Source organism: Anolis carolinensis, chromosome 1 (assembly GCF_035594765.1).
Source record: "Anolis carolinensis isolate JA03-04 chromosome 1, rAnoCar3.1.pri, whole genome shotgun sequence".
In the NCBI taxonomy this organism is placed as follows: Eukaryota; Metazoa; Chordata; class Lepidosauria; order Squamata; family Dactyloidae; genus Anolis; species Anolis carolinensis.
In genome coordinates, this window is record NC_085841.1 from 79,520,935 (window position 1) to 79,534,280 (window position 13,346).

The following is a 13,346-nucleotide window of genomic DNA, read 5'->3' on the forward strand; positions in this document are numbered from 1 at the left end:
GATACTGCAGGCAGAATTCCAAATCCTTCTCCAAATTACAGGCCCCAGCATTCTCTAAAATACCGACATGGATGCCATGAGAGTTGAAGTGGGATTAGAAGTTGTGCAGTGTAGTTATATATCAACAAAGAAAATTAGGAAAACAATGACAGGATAGACTTTTTCCTTCTGTTATATCTATGTTTTCACAGTCAGCCACCAAGTGTGGCTGGAGATATTTCCCCCATGCATTTTCTTATGCACTTGTCCTTCCCACCTCCTCCAAGAGTTTGTTAGGATTGTAAGAATTATTGCACACTCTAAACCTGCCACCAAGAGTGCTCCCAATAATGTGTGCCATTTCCACCAGTCACTATTCCCTGATCTGTGTGCTGTGGTAATTGTACATATTTGTGCAGACATTTGTTGCATTCATGCCTTATATATTTAATGTGTATACTTTATCTTTTGATTCATAAAAGGTCCACCAGGGAGTCCCCTCCTCTCGGTCCCACTGCCTTCACAAGTATGATTGGTAGGGACGAGGGAGAGGGCCTTCTCAGTGGTGGACCCCTAGCTCTGGAACGCCCTCCCAAGGGAAATTAGGCTAGCCCCCCACCCTCCAATGTTTTTGGTCCAACCTAAAAATTTGGCTGTTATACCAATCTTTAATTGATATAGAACTCAAAAGGTTTAAATTGTAGATCCGGTGGTTTTCACTGAAAGCACTTTATACAGCTGATTGGTTGTTATTAGTTTTATGTCTATAATTATCGCAATGTTTATCAATATCTATTTTAGGGCTGATTGATTTTATTGTAGTATTGTTTTATGTATTAATGATATAAATTTTGTTTTCCTTTTATATTGATGTATCTGTATTTATTGCACTGTATGTATTGTTACATTACAAGTGCTTGTAAATGGCCCCAAGTCCCTTTTGGGAGATGGTGGCGGGTAGAAATAAAGTTGTTCATCATCATCATCATCATCATCATCATCATTATTATTATTTGTGTGAAGCCACTCTAATTGTTTTAGCCAGAAACATTTTCCTTCAGCATTGATTCAATGTTGGAAAGGGTACTACAACTCATCCACCCTGAAAGCTCCTCTGTCCAGCTGTAAAGAAAATGTGTGCACTTCTCTTCCCTTTCCTTTTTCAAAATCAGAAATTCCTATTTCTCTCAGTAAATACTGATAAATCTAGAATCTTAACTTATCTTCAAAAACCTGTTTTACTTTCTAGTGATTGGAAGTGAATTCCAGCACTCTTCAATATATCTAAAATGTGTTCATTTCCTATAGACAGTTTCTGCTATGATAAGAATGTTTTCCTCCAGAGAGGAGATGAGGACCAGTCAGCTTAGAAAAATGACTGAACAAATTCACAGTGGTCTATGTCTCTAGGCTTTGTAAAGCCAGCAAGGGGGATATCATTTTGGCTGGTAAGTAAATTGGTTGACATTTATTCTGTAAAACTAAATTTTCATGCTGTATCAAAGTCAACCTTAGCTCAATTTGTGAAGACACTCAGGAGATATTTGATATATTTTTAGAACTAGTGCAATTTATTCATGTTGATGCGGATTTACCTAAAACAGTGCTAGTAATTTATAAAGAAGTATTGATTAGCATCCATACCTGACCTGGATCAGAGGACTCTTAACTTTTGCTGCTGCACATGAACAATGGACCTTTTCCTTCTGCTATATATGTGTTTTCACATTATCCAGAGGTAATTTTTTGCAGTTTGAACATGCATTCAATGGGTTCCTTCTCTAAAGGAATGATCTGGTTTCTTACATAGATTCTTGTTTCCAGTTTCAATAGACAATTTCTAAACTTTCACAGGGCCTAAAGGACAGCTTCTAGAATTTGGGAGAAGTATACTCAAAACACCACCTCTGGTTTAATAATTGAATTACAGTGGAACCTCTACTTAAGAGCATCCCAACTTACAAGGTTTCTGAGTTAAGAGCTGTCACTCAGCCCGGGTTTCCCTTTGACATAAGAGCAGTGTTTTTAATTAAGAGCTAGCACCAGAGGGAGCACTAGCGCCAGAGTACAGGGCTTTAAGGCTTCAAGGGAGTAGCCTCTGTGCCTCATGCCTCCATGCCTTGTGATTCAGGCTATTGTCCACTTCAGGAGATTGCTGTCTGCTTTGCTATCATCCACTTTGAAGAACTTTGGCTTAGTTGATTTTGTGTGGTTTTTATTCCTGGTAGATATGGCTTCATGAAGAGAGGGGAGGGATCAAGAGAGGGTGGGGGCTGGAATGAATACAGTATGAAGAAAGGGATGCCTCTGCCTCTTCACTTTGTGCTTCCTTTCCACAATTTTGTGTTTCTACCTTTATGCCACAACTTTCTTTCATTTTCAAGTTGATCTTTGTTTTTTTGTTTCATGTGAATGTGCATTTATACATTATTTGCTATTTGTAAAATACATTTTCTTATTTTAAAACATGTAACAAAAGAAATAAGGTTGAGCGGAACAGATTAATAGCATTTCAATGACAAAATTTGTTTTGAGAAAAGATTGTTTTGAGTTAAGAACTCAGCCACAAAACGTATCACACTCTTAAGTCAAGGTATCACTGTGACTGCATCAGTGTTTGCTTAAGGATTCCTGGTCCATAGATAATCTAGACTAGGACAATAATTTTGCTTGATGTATTATTGATGTGACAAAAGCAGCAAATACTGGGTTCTATAGCATATTTTTTAGTGGGAGGGTAAGAGTAAATTTTAGAACAAAAATATCTAGCATTCTTTAAACAATTCAAGCCATCTCTAAGTGCTATGTGATCCACCAGAAATTGGCCCATGAGCTCTAATGGGCAGCCAGCTATCTTCTGCTCACAACTGATATGGATGTATGGGATTATTTCTGGTACAGGATATGGAGAACGCAAGAATAATGAACTTCTACAGTTTAATGATGGCCTGCCCAATTTAAACTTTTCACATATACCTACTTCAATATCCGTGGCCCATCTTCTAAGACATGTCACACAGGATCCTTCTTATCTTCTTCTTTAGATATGTTTGAAGCTACAAAGGATGAAAGGGGAAGATTTAAATGACTGAAGAAATTAAGGAGGGAACTTCAAGGTTTCTATACCTTTGTGATCAGCATCCTCATTCATTAATCATTACTGTACATTAGATACTGTCCCCTGATCCTCCTCCAGTATTTGATCACCTCCCTCATACATCTTGATTCTGCTTAGATCATAAACTTGGCAGATATATATGAAATGTTACTGGGTATGCATTAAATATGAAACTCTCCTTGGAGGCAGAGAATTAGTCTTTTATGCATCTTTAAAATGCCACAAGCATTAATGGCACTATCAAAATAAGAAAGTAAAATTTGCAATTGTATTAGGAACATTCATTATCACACTTGAAATATGAAATGGCCATTTCTAGAGGAAATTTCTCATTCTGGTTATAAGGTCCACTCAGGGCACAATGGGTCATAAATTACCAGCGAAGTTTTTAAAAATATCATCTAAAATGTATGCAAATTATCTAAAATGTATGCAAATATTCTTGAATATAACCTTCACACATATGTAATGCTGACTTTTTATCTCTTTTTCTTCCTTACAGTTTGTTGGCCAGAATTTTGAGCTAGCTGTAAGGATGGAAATAACTCTCTGAGAGACATTAGAAACCAATTATAATGTGTCTACACTGACTACTTACAGAAGTTTGATACTACTTTAATTGTCTTAGCTTTACCTAATGGAAATCTGGGATATGTAGTTTAGTGACATATTGAATATTCTAGAGTGACTCCCCTGAACAAGAGCACCCAAAGATTCTAAAATTGATTAAAACAGCTTAATTATGTAGGGTAGTCAGACAGCTAAACACAGCAGTTGGCCTCATCTATCTCCATAGTGGTGTCTGTGCATTCATATATGAGAGCATTTCTGTATAACAAAAAAATGGCTACTCTTCAGCAAGTAGGCTGGTGGGAATAGTTGATAGAAATAGTTGCTTTTCAAGAGAGATCTTGCTTTATGTAACTCCCAATAGCTGAATCAAGGAGAATAACTGCATACTACTGTGGTTCCTTACAAATATATAACCCTGTTTTGATGCACATTCACTAAATATGGACAAATAACTGTCATTTTGAGTGTGAAATACCATGTGGAAATACCTCACAGCACCGCCAAATATTTCTGGTAAATGGTCAATAAACTGTTCATAGCTTATATAATTCTCAGACATGGTGTGAGTCCCATGCTATCTCCCTCATAAATATTACTTCATCCCCAAGGGGTTGTCTACCATGTAACTGAAATTTGTCCTTAACCACAGGAAAAGATCCGGATTCATAACCCCATTTTGGCTATGAACATGCAAAGCGGTCATACCAGATCTTAAAGGGAACAAAGCTAAAACTGTATAATGTACATGTGATCTTTTTATCCCTCCTCCCCGTTGTAGGACACGGCTCTACAAGGGCCGGAAAAATAGTACAGGTAAACAACTGGCTCAGAAAATGGTGTCAAGAGGAGCATTTTGGATTCCTTGACCATGGTCTACTCTTCCAGGAGGATGGCCTACTGGCAAGTGATGGGGTGCATCTCACACAAGTAGGAAAACATCTTTTTGCACACAGACTCACAAACCTCATCAGGTGCACTTTAAACTAGATCCACTGAGGGAGGGGAACAACAGCCTGGTGAACACTATATTACCCACGACCACAGGGAACTGCCAAAAGGCTAAACGGAGGGCTGCACAAACACAGCAAGGACCAAGTACAGAGAGCACAATAATCCGAAATAAACAGCTCGAGGGGAGGTCACAGGGGCTTACATGTCTTTACACTAATGCACAGAGCATGGGAAATAAGCATGACAAACTCCAACTCTCAGCACAGCACCACACATACGATGTCATAGGCATCACTGAAACCTGGTGGGATGACTCCCATCACTGGAATTTAGTCATTGAGGGCTATAACCTCTTTCACAGAAATAGAACAAAGGGGAGAGGAGGGGGAGTAGCTTTATATATCAAAAACAGTTACGTTGCAGAAGAACTGCAAGACTGTAATCCGGGAAACCAGCTTGAAAGCATCTGGATAAGAATCAAGGGAACCGGGACTCAAAAAGATCTTGTTGTGGGTGTCTACTACAGACCTCCGAGTCAGGATGGAGGACTTGATGAAGCCTTCTGTCAACAGCTGACCAAACAGGCACAAAGAAGAGATATAGTAGTCATGGGCGATTTCAATTATCCCGATATCTGCTGGAAAACAAACTCAGCCAAGAGTACAAAGTCCAACAAATTCCTCACTTGCCTTGCAGACAATTTTATGGTCCAGAAGGTAGAAGAGGCAACAAGGGGATTGGCTACTCTTGATCTAATCTTAACAAATGTGGAAGACCTGATCAATACAGTCGAAGTGGTTGGATCCTTAGGGGCAAGTGACCATGTCCTGCAGTTTGCAATACAAAGGAATGCTGAAACTAAGACAAGTCAAACACGCATTCTGGACTTTAAGAGAGCTGACTTCCAAAAAATGAAGGAATTACTGAGCGGCATTCCATGGACGCCAATATTAAAATACAAGGGAGTTAAGGATGGATGGGAGTTTTTCAAAAGTGAAATACTCAAGGCGCAAATGCAAACAGTGCCAACAAAGAAGAAAAATAAGACAAGTGCAAAGAAGCCAGAATGGATGTCCAAAGAACTTCTAACTGAGCTAAGACTCAAAAGAGACATGCACAAGAAGTGGAAAAGGGGAGAAATTACCAAAGAAGAATTCAAACGTATAGCCAACTCCTGTAGGGAAAAGGTTCGCAAGGCTAAAGCGCAAAATGAGCTCAGGCTTGCCAGGGACATTAAAAACAACAAAAAGGCTTTTTTGCTTACGTTGGTAGAAAAAGGAAGAAAAAGGAGGCGATAGGGCCACTGCAAGGAGAAGATGGGGTGATGGCGACAGGGGATAGGGAAAAGGCAGAACTGCTTAATACCTTCTTTGCCTCGGTCTTCTCACAAAAAGAAAGCCATCTTCAACCTCAGAAACATGGAATGGACGAAGGATTGGGGGAAATCCAACCCCAAATAGGGAAACAAGTTGTCCAGGAACACCTGGCCACGCTAAACGAATTCAAGTCCCCAGGGCCAGATCAGCTACATCCAAGAGTATTGAAGGAACTAGCGGAAGTTATTTCAGAACCACTGGCAATTATCTTCGCGAGTTCTTGGAGAACGGGAGAAGTCCCAGCAGATTGGAGGAGGGCCAATGTGGTCCCCATCTTCAAGAAGGGAAAAAAGAACGACCCAAACAATTACCGTCCGGTCAGCCTCACATCGATACCAGGCAAGATTCTGGAAAAGATAATTAAGGAAGTGGTCTGCAAACACTTAGAAACAAATGCGGTCATTGCTAATAGTCAACACGGATTTACCAAAAACAAGTCATGCCAGACTAATCTGATCTCTTTTTTCGATAGAGTTACGAGTTGGGTCGATACAGGGAATGCTGTGGATGTAGCCTACCTGGATTTCAGTAAGGTCTTCGACAAAGTCCCCCATGACCTTCTGGCAAACAAACTAGTAAAATGTGGGCTAGACAAAACTACGGTTAGGTGGATCTGTAATTGGCTAAGTGAACGAACCCAAAGGGTGCTCACCAATGTGTTTTCTTCATCATGGAAAGAAGTGACAAGTGGAGTGCCGCAGGGCTCCATCCTGGGCCCGGTTCTGTTCAACATCTTTATTAACGACTTAGACGAAGGGTTAGAAGGCACGATCATCAAGTTTGCAGATGACACCAAACTGGGAGGGATAGCTAACACTCCAGAAGACAGGAGCAGAATTCAAAACGATCTTGACAGACTAGAGAGATGGGCCGAAACTAACAAAATGAAGTTCAACAGGGACAAATGCATGATACTTCACTTCGGCAGAAAAAATGGAAAGATACAGAATGGGGGACACCTGGCTTGACAGCAGTGTGTGCGAAAAAGACCTTGGAGTCCTCGTGGACAACAAGTTAAACATGAGCCAGCAATGTGATGCGTCAGCTAAAAAAGCCAATGGGATTCTGGCCTGCATCAATAGGGGAATAGCATCTAGATCCAGGGAAGTCATGCTACCCCTCTATTCTGCCTTGGTCAGACCACACCTCGAATACTGTGTCCAATTTTGGGCACTGCAGTTGAAGGGAGATGTTGACAAGCTGGAAAGCGTCCAGAGGAGGGCGACTAAAATGATTAAGGGTCTGGAGAACAAGCCCTATGAGGAGCGGCTTAAAGAGCTGGGCATGTTTAGCCTGCAGAAGAGAAGGCTGAGAGGAAACATGATAGCCATGTACAAATACGTGAAGGGAAGTCATAAGGAGGAGGGAGCAAGCTTATTTTCTGCTGCCCTGCAGACTAGGACACGGAACAATGGCTTCAAACTACAGGAAAGGAGATTCCATCTGAACATCAGGAAGAACTTCCTCACTGTGAGGGCTGTTTGACAGTGGAACTCTCTGCCCCGGGCTGTGGTGGAGGCTCCTTCTTTGGAGGCTTTTAAGCAGAGGCTGGATGGCCATCTGTCAGGGATGCTTTGAATGCGATTTCCTGCTTCTTGGCAGGGAGTTGGACTGGATGACCCATGAGGACTCTTCCAACTCAGTCCTCAGTTCAGCAGAGATTTTTCTCTTTAGATGGTCACTTTCTGCAGGTGTTGAGTGATGACAGAAGGGAAAGGGGTGGATATAGCACATTCCAATTTTCATGGGTTAGTCTAAGCAAAGGCTGGATGGCCATTTGTTGGGGGTGCTTTAAATGCGATTTCCTGCTTCTTAGCGGGGGGTTGGACTAGATGGCCCATGAGGTCTCTTCCAATTCTATGATTCTATGATTCTATGAATGTATACATCCTGTTTTCCATCCAACAATGTGAAATGTGTCTCTGAGCAGTAAGAATAGCAAATTAAGCTCATATGTACCTTCTCAAAACAGAGAGAGGAAAAACATGCATTATGACATACATCTGTCATCTTCCTACCACACATATAATTTCATATGGTGGCTGGCTACCATTAGGAAGCCACATGATGGGAAGGAGGGAGCCCATCTGAGCACATATAAGGGAGAGAAGAAAGAGCAAGTTGAATTACTGTAAAGAAATACAGTCAAGAGAGGTAGGACAGAGCTCTCTCCTGTGAGCCACGAGAAAGGGGGACAGAAACAAGAGGTAGCATCAGTGGCCATTTGGCATTGCATGGCTGCTTCCCTCCCATACTGCATATTTCTCCCTCCACCCCATGGTTGGTGTCACCTCTTTTTGATGATGTTGCCTGTTGCAGCCCAAACTCTCTGCACTCTCCTAGTGACACCACTGGGTTTATGTGTATTCCAGTGAACTCTTTGTTAACTATTGCCTTTATGTTAATAGTTAAGCCAAAATATTTCCTCTAGAAGTCTTACTTATTTTAAATGTGACATTGCAATTTCTATAAACAGCAATTCAAGTTAACGATTTGGTCAAATAAACATGATATGGTGCAGCCATCATTATGAGTTTGTTTACATAGTCTAGGAGAAAGCATTTTTCCTAACATTTCCCTAAGTAATATTTATAACTGTTGACTCAATTCATATATGTGTATTTTGAAAATCAAATTAGAGGAAAAATGACAAATAATTGTATCGGAAAAAACACCTAATATCTAGTGACTGTCACAATGCATTGTTATATTTCCTTATTTAGACAATAGTTTATGTATTGTTATAAAGCATTTGTAAATCAGTAGAGCATGCCATTCCCAAATTAGCTTATTTGAAAATTGAAAACTTTAAGTTGCTGTCAATGAAGTCAGCAAACAGAAGCCATGTGTTATAATATACAATTGTTGATGATATAATAAATAAAAGATTTAAATAATATACAATTTTTTCTATAACAGATGCCTGGCTCTCGATTTTTCCAAAGTAAACTTAGTACATTTTCAGAGCACTCAATAGTATAAAGTTCATAAAACCAGTGACTACATTTTACATATGATAGCCATAATGTCTCTAGAAGTTATATTAAACCTTTTAAAAAATAAGGTAAAAGTTGGTTAAACAAGTGAATCTTTTAATTTTTTTTCTGCTTCATTTGTCCAATCAGGCATAGCTAAAATAATGACTGACAACCTCTGTACATAGTTGATGAACACAATGTTGAAAACTGCATTGTCATGCCCCATGAAAACCTTCACTGTTTATCCCTAGTTAAGCCCTTTTTAGTTAGAGGAATTAATATTTTATGTACAGTTTCTGGGGAGTCGGTCTAGAAAGCCTCTTTGCATTTGAGGACTCTGTCACCCTGCCCCTTTAAAAGTCCCCTCAGGGTTGGAGCCTCAGTCTCATGAAAGAGTCAGCCTTTTTTGTGACTGGAAGGTGAAGAGAGGGCCAGAGGGTCTAAAAAATAGCGCGCCCAGTCAGAGCAGTATTCAAGTCCAGTCAGAGCTGTATTCAAGTCCAGTTGGAGCTGTATTCAAGACTTAAATATTGAGACCATCTTAGAGACAGTTGAACACCATACAAGAAAGAAACAACAAGAAGAAATAAAGATTCAAGAGCCTCAGTTTGGCCAAAATTGTCTCAAAGACTTTACCTCTCCTCATAAAGACTTTGTAGTGAGACTCAGGAGGAGAGAAAGTCTAAAATTCTTGTCAGTTAATAAATTCTTATTTGATTCAACTATATAGTCTCCAATCTGTTCCCCCCACAGCCAGTTAACTTTCCAAGTAGTTAAGATAGAATGGGGGCAGAGCATGCATCATAATATGCAAAATGTTTTTGATACAGATTTAGGAAGATTAAATTCCTAGTCTGCCTTGGAGAGTGAAGAGAAGATTATCTAAATATCAAGTTATTTCTTCACTGAAGTCAAATTAATGTGCATTCAAAGTAAATCTTTTCTGAACCAGAAATTGGAACAATGTTTAAAAGGAAGTAATTATTTTACTCATTACTTTGATCACCCAATAGATCATTACTGTTTACTGCTACTGTAGTGCAGAAAGGTCACCTGTTGTGCTGCTCATTACTGTGTTGCAATTACTGTTACTGTTATGCCACTGGAAAATAAAGATAAATGTTTCTTGATTTTTTTCAAGTGGTCACTATTGCACTTCAAAAAATTTGAGGGGGGCGGGAATCAAAGCATTTTTTGTTAACTGAAACATAAGGCAATCCACATTGTTAGACTGATTCAGCACATTACGCCCAATAATACACAGTAGGCTGGTTCCCTGTTCCATTGAAAAGTAGTGAAATACAGTCACAGCTATCAACAAGCGAAAAAATAATTATGTCCCAGCTCCTTTTGGCAAAAAATGAACTAGTTATCAAAGTAGCATGTTACTTCATAGCTCTGCACTTAGATCTTTAAGGTCTGCTAGCATTGTTGAAACAAGTTCGTTGCTGAAGTCATGGAGAAAGCAGCTTTTGGTTCTGCAATAGCAAAGCAAAATCTACAACACGCAAATCCAGATAATTTTTTATGCTTTTTGTGAAAAGAAAAGAAAGAATAAAGAAGTAGCGGAGTGACAAACAGTGATTAAATATTCCTTTTCTGGGTTTCCTGACTGTGAAATAAGTCACCTGGTAATTTTCAGTATTATTTTCTTTCTTTAGTTCAATCAGTATCAGTAAATTTTATACTATAAAAATACATTCTTGTAATAACTGGTTTACATAGCTATCATTCTAGTTTTCAAATAATACAGATTCATGTTTTTAAACAAATCTTCTGACTTTCAGAAGACATTTCAACTAATTGCCTGCCTCTGTAAGGTGAAAAAGATCAAGTCAACCCTTTGAATAATACCTGATACATTGTGGGCTGTTGCTGTTAAGAGATGGACACCAGCAGGATGCTTTCATTTCCTTTATTTTTCCTGTTGTTTGTCCCAGAGTTTGTAAGGATTGTCCTGTAAGAAATATTGGCTCATAAGCTCCTTTCAGACCTAGAATGTGTATGGCATTCCTGTGCTGGCTTTAGCCTATAAATTTCTAAATGGTTCCGGACCAGCTTACCTGTATGAATACATCGCCCTTTATGAACCAGTTCTAGCATTAAGATCGGCAGAGAGGTCCTGCTCTCAGTCCCACCACCCTCACAGGTGTGATTGGTAGGGATGAGAGATAGCGCCTTCTCAATGGTAGCCTCCCCAGTGAGATTAGATCAGCCCCCTTCCTTCCGGTGTTCAGAAAACAACTAAAAACCTAGCTATGCAAACAGGCATTCGATGAGTGATAGTACTACTGAAGCAGCTAAATGACAATCATGGGATTGGTGCAATGTCTAAATGTTTTTATGCCCATGTTTGATGTTTTCGGTACAGTTTTTAATGGTTTCAATTCGTAGTTATATGTTATTGTTTTAGATATGTTATGTATTGCTTTTATTATGTATGTTCAGCATTAATTTATGCAGTTAATTGTGCTGTACACTGCTTTGAGTCCTCCCACGGGTGAGAAAAGTGGTATAGAAATGCAATAAATAAATAAATATAACTGGATTATAACTCCAGAACCACTGGCTTTATTAGCTAGGGATAACAGAAGTTGCAGTGTCCCCAGCTCACTGCATGCTCCCCAGTCTTCTTTTTTGAATGTTCTTGTTTAGTTAGCTGTGCTTTATATTTTATATTTTATCATTTAAAATAATAGCTTTTAAACAACCTCATGAAGCCATTATCTCAAAAGGCAGAAGAGAAGGAGGAGGGAGGAGTAGAAGGAGGAGGTGGCAGTCTATTCCTTTATGAAATGTCCTTTTCATGCATTCTTTCCTTTGATGTCCCTCTTAAAAATGAGGACCATTTCTACTGACAATTCTGTTCTGTCTCATCTTCCCAACAATCTGTTATGACCACAGGGATGTTACCTATTATCCTGCTTTCATATTTTCTAACAAAATTGTGGCTGTTTTAGTAATTACTTTTGACAGTTTTTACAGTAGGTTCTCCAAATGGGGAAAACCTTCAGTTTAAGAAAATGTTGTGGTTGTTGCTATATTGAATAGGCAGATAAATTCATACCACAGATTAACATCCCTATTCAAAACATAGATAATTGATGGTCCTTTTTGTGTTTTAATGTTCATCTCAAATAAATACTACAGCATAACGTGAATTACTCCACCCTCCAAATAATGCATCACTAGTACTATGGATGATGGAATGAAATACAAGATTTAGAACATCACACACACACACACACACACACACACACACACACATTTCTTAACACTTCAAAAAAAAGTTGAAAAATAAAGTGAAATGGAGTCCATCACTCAACAAAGGGAGACTTCCCCCTTGCATCTGTCATGAAATGAAAGTATGGCCTGGGGAATGGGCATTTTTGTGGGCGATGTCCTACAAAACAGCCATGAATGGGTAATCTCCCAAAATCCAGCCACCTGATGCTTGCCTTACACAATTAATATATATATATATATATATTCAATAGAAATGTTGCTAATGTTGGGGGATGTCTACTTTGTAGAGTAGGGCTTGGTATTTGTTTGATATATTTCATTCATGCTTTTGTACCATTCCATTCATTCATACTGCACAGTACGGCAGACCTCCTCCCCACATGGATGAAGCAGTGAAATGAAAGTGAAAGTAGCATAAAAATGTTTGCTTTGCTGGTGTTTGTTACTCTGCCTGCCACGCTTGTTGCCTTTTGCCTGCCTCAGTGCCTGCCTCGCAGCCTGCTTATTCTTTAAGCTCAGATCTTCTCTGTAGATCAAGAGGGAGACCTCTCAGAATCAGTGGTGCCCTAAGCACCTGCCTTTAAGCTCAAGGTCTCCTCCACAGATCGAGAGGGAGACCTCTCAGAATCAGTGGTACCCTAACCCATGGCTTTAAGCTCAAGGTCTCCTCCACAGATTGATATGGGAGAGGGGCAATTAATATATAGTCTGAAATCCCCAGATTAGTGAGTCAGAGTTCAAACAGAAGACAGGAAAGGACAAAATGCATGCTGTAAAATCAACCATCTGAATAAGGTCACCTTAGGATCACCATAAGTCAGAAACAATATGAAGACACAACCAAATGTATTCAAAAATGTATTTAAAAAATTTAAAAACACTTGAATATAGACTAACAATATATACCAGGATAAATAAACACACTCAATAATATCAATATAGGCAAGTAAAATGCACATAGATCTTGTTATATAAAGGATAGTATCAGGAAGAAGCAGACTGTTCAATACATTACTCAATAGGCTGAGTTGCAACCTCAATTAGAGTCCTAAAAGAAGTGCTGATATATTTTCCCCCCAATTTAAGTTTTGTTTTGGAGTCTCAAGCAGCTATTCCATTTGGCAG

The 13,346-nt window shown here is 39.2% G+C and overlaps 1 long non-coding RNA gene across 2 annotated transcripts in view; it reads right to left on the reverse strand.

The window, feature by feature from the left end:
• LOC134298247 (uncharacterized) overlaps positions 1-13,346 on the reverse strand; it is a 131,349-nt gene that overhangs the window by 62,520 nt on the left and 55,483 nt on the right. For both annotated transcript variants that reach the window (XR_010005214.1, XR_010005219.1), the window contains exon 2: positions 2,960-3,035. This is a non-coding gene — a long non-coding RNA (uncharacterized LOC134298247). The remainder of the gene's footprint in view (positions 1-2,959; positions 3,036-13,346) is intronic.